This window comes from Globicephala melas, chromosome 12 (genome assembly GCF_963455315.2).
Source record: "Globicephala melas chromosome 12, mGloMel1.2, whole genome shotgun sequence".
Taxonomy (NCBI): Eukaryota; Metazoa; Chordata; class Mammalia; order Artiodactyla; family Delphinidae; genus Globicephala; species Globicephala melas.
The window spans coordinates 60,374,642-60,378,853 of NC_083325.1; positions in this window are offsets into that span (position 1 = coordinate 60,374,642).

Here is a 4,212-nt window from a genome sequence, read left to right on the forward strand (position 1 = left end):
CTTTCTGGAATTTTTTTGGGGGGGAATATTTTCAATCCATAGTTAGTTGAATCTGCAGATGCAGAATGTGTGGAGGTGAAAGGCTGACGTATAGGACGTGTTCAAAGCCTCTGGGGAGCTAACATTTAAGCAAAGACTTGAAAAAATCTAAGGAGGGAGACATACAGCTCTCTGGAGAAAGAGCACATCACAAAGAATATAATAGGAATGACTCCTCACTATACACAAAAGGCTTTTAAGTTGCCTTAAATCCCTTCTGGAAAGAGACAAACTGTAAATCAATCCTAAGGGCCTCACCTACCCAACATGGACAAACAACCTAAGATGAGGAAGAATGAGATGAATGTCAAAGGGTTTTTAAGCCTGGAAGGCTATTTAAATATTGATATTAGGTAATGTTTTTTATTAGTCACTGGTTTCCAGTCAAAAATCAAGTCCAAGTATGCAGCTATATTTGAAGGCCTTACCCCCAAGTAAAATTGGTGCTGCCTGAGTTCAAAAGCCAATTCAAATGCCAAGAGTCCTCCTAGGATTTGGTGGTTCACTGTGTAACCTGCTCAGAACTGTATGCTAGGCCTGTAGTCTGCATGCTCACACCATCTCATATATACTATTTCCTGCTGCATTTGATTAGGCGAAAGTGAAATCTCCTAACCGAGATGTGACCTGACGTTCTTTATTTACAGGGAAATCACTGGTTAGAAAATTCCTCAGCTTTTGGCAACTGTTCAGCCAAATTCATTAGCACAGGTTAACTTTATTCCCAGGACTGGTGCAATTCTATTTGGGTAGCAAGGAGGGGAATCCTCCAGCTATAAGGACATTCTTGTTCAAAATGTTCTAAACTTCCAGTTTCTCTTACATTTTTCCTTAAATCTAACTTGGCGGGGTGGGGGGGGGGATAATCGAGAACATACACACAAGAATTCAGTCTGAATGTGGCATTTTGGAGGAAAACCCCAGCTGAGTACACACCAGTGTGTTTCAGCTTTGCTACAAGAGAAATAGTTATGCATTGTACATGGACTATAAGACATTTTTTGTAAACCTTACTTTTAAATGTTTGAATTTCAGGACTTAAAATGTTCCATGTGTTTAGTATTTCTTGTTCAGCTAGACTAAAGAAAAGTGGTTGAAAATTCAGTCTCAGCATATGTATATTTCAGGAATGTTTAATATGTTACTATTTCTGGAGCTATGGAGTTTGTGAACATGGCTTTTACATTCATCACTGGTTGTAGTCAAGGGTCACTTATTCAATATGTATTTATTGAGTACCTACTATGTGCCAGCCCCCACTTTGGGTATGCAAGATACAACAGCAAAGAAAGTCCACAAATTAGAGGAAGCAGACCATAAATGAATCTATAAGTAAATATAACATAATGTCAGGTAATGAAGAAATTCTTCCTGCTTTAAGCAGGGAAAGGGAATGTGGGTGGTGCTGCTATTCCAGAGGAATAGCCTCTCCTCTGAAGTCTCATTTGAATAAAGACCTTAAGGGATCCTTTTGGTTTTGGGGGAAGAAGTACCCAGGCATACGGAGTGCCCCAGGCACTCCTGGAGTTCCTGGAAAAGCCTGGAGGCCATGTGGCCAGGGCAGAGTGAGTGAGAGGGAGAGCTGGTCATTGGACATGAGGTCTTTCATAGAACCATATGTCAGAGGGTTCCTGGTTGCCCCCAAAGTGGAAGAACCACTGAACCCACAGTCCAGTTTCATTTTTTGGAGGTCCAAACAGTGATAATGAATTGCAAGGAGACTGTGCTATCAATCTACAATCTCCTCATTAAGCTTCATCTTACTCCGTATAAAAATTGGTATCTGTTGTTTTCTCTTCTGGACCAATTTACCCATGCATTTCTCTCCCTTGAAACACCCTTCTTGACTCCTCTCCCTGTTCAGTCTCTCCCATATTTCAAAACTTAATTTAAGCTCTGCCTCCTGTAAGAATCTTTCCCTAACTCTTCTGGATGACACTCAGCAGCTCTTCTGACACTGTGACCGGAGGTTTTACTTAGGACTTCCTCGCCATCAATAGATTGGTGTTCAGGGGAACCCTGAAATTGAATGCGAAAGAGTTTGTGTAATCCTCCATGCGTGTTTTCACAAGAGTGTTCATAAGTCCCATGAGATTTTAAAATGAGTCTGTGACTTAAAAGATTGAGATCCACTCCTTTTGACCAGTGCTTCTCACACATCAAATGTGCACATGAACCATCTACATTTCATTAAAATGAAGATTCCAGTTCAGTAGCTCTGGAGTGAGGTTTGGTGCTGCTGGTCCCAGGACCATACTTAATGGCAAAAGGCTAGAATATTTTATTCTGCACTTGTCTGCATACACTGGCTTGTTGCTCCCTACCTCCTAAGTAGATTGCAGGTTTCTGCTAATACTTCTTGGCTCTTCTCTCACAGCAGGGACTAGAAAAATAGCCCATCGTTGGACCTGACAGATGCTTGCTCTACAGATATAAGTACACTAATTGAAACTAATTAAAATAGCTTCTCTGTGTTCACTTTCTTAGTCTCACTTAGTTTTCTAAGGTAACCACCTGTTTTTCAAGGTGCTGAACTTTTCTGTAACCCGGAGCAGAATCTCAGAACTCCTAAAATCTTCCTAAAGCAAAGTTTTTCTCTCTCTTCCATATTGAAATAAAAATCCACCAAACCCAAAAGACATCATGGTACAGGAAATGCCTCGTTTGGAAGGATAATCCACTATATAAGGGCATTCTCCCTCACTGGAAATGTTCAGTACCAAGATGTCCAGTGCAAATAAATAATGTGGAACATCAAAGAAGCCAGGATAAATCAAATCACCACCACTAGGCCCTTGAAGGGGTAGGTTCCAGATAAACTGTTTAGAGCCCAGAAGTGAAGTCTCATAAAGAAAGGGCAGAGAGGGAAGGTCTCTAGAAGTTAAGGAACGGTGTAGAAAAGTGAAAATGGGGTTTGGGAATAAAATTGCTACCTCAAAAAACTTTCCACTCTATATTTGCATAAGCTGTAAAACAAGTTACTTAGTCATGTGGAAATAAAGTGTTTTTAACAGCATCTAATGACACAGCAAATGAAAAAAAATTTTTTACATGCAAGACACACGTGTAAAGAATATGTGTGCGGGGCTTGCCTGGTGGCGCAGTGGTTGAGAGTCCGCCTGCTGATGCAGGGGACACGGGTTCGTGTCCCAGTCCGGGAAGATCCCACATGCCACGAAGCGACCGGGCCTGTGAGCCATGGCCGCTGATCCTGCGTGTCTGGAGCCTGTGCTCCACAACGGGAGAGGCCACAACAGTGAGAGGCCCGCGTACCGGGAAAAAAAAAAAAAGAATGTGTGTGCGAAAGGAATTTTTCATGTGGTATTTAATAAATATATATACATATTATTTGTACTTATAAAAATACTATGTGCAATGAAAGCTATGCATAAATATTTATAAAATAACTTTATCTAAGTAGGCCAGTAACATTTAATATTTTTCAATAAATTCATACATAAAATATATACATTAGTGCCAAATGGAACATATATTTTGAAATATGAACCCCTAGTAAAACTCTTAGGAATCTGGAGTAAAATTCAGGTATCTGCCAAAGGAAACTTCGGAGTAGCTGTCATTTGAAGAAAAGAAACGATGCTGGGTCTCTTATCTTCATGGACTGTTTTGCTTGTCATATTTCTAACATCACTTCAGCTGAATTTTGTATTTGACTTCCAACTTCATGGCCATTTGACCTGCCAACTATTATTTTCTTTGAGGCTTTTAACACTCCACCCAAGTATTTTGCTTTCCAGAACAGTTGTGTCCGTTTCCTTTTCACTTCACCTTAACATCAGACAAGGTTTACAACATAGGCTTAATATGCATCCTTCAAGGTTGCAGACAGACCCAGGGGCGTCGCTGTGATGACCTGAAGCTGATACCGCTCTGGAAAGTCAAGGTCCCCTGGAGGATCGCTCTTTGTGCCAGGATTTCCGTTCAACCTGAGAGTCCCGGGGCTGGGGTCGGGCCCTGAGAGCCCGACTCTCCAGGGTTCCAGTCCCCTCCCCAGGCCGAACGTGCGGGCTGGGACCTTAATGACCGGAAAACACCGCCGTTTCCTGTCGCCTACTCATTCCCCAGGCCGAAGACTCGAGGAGGAAGAGACGGAGACGGATTAAGAAAATTAATTAACCGGCTCCACGTTCGGCCTCCGGGCGAAGGGGCTGG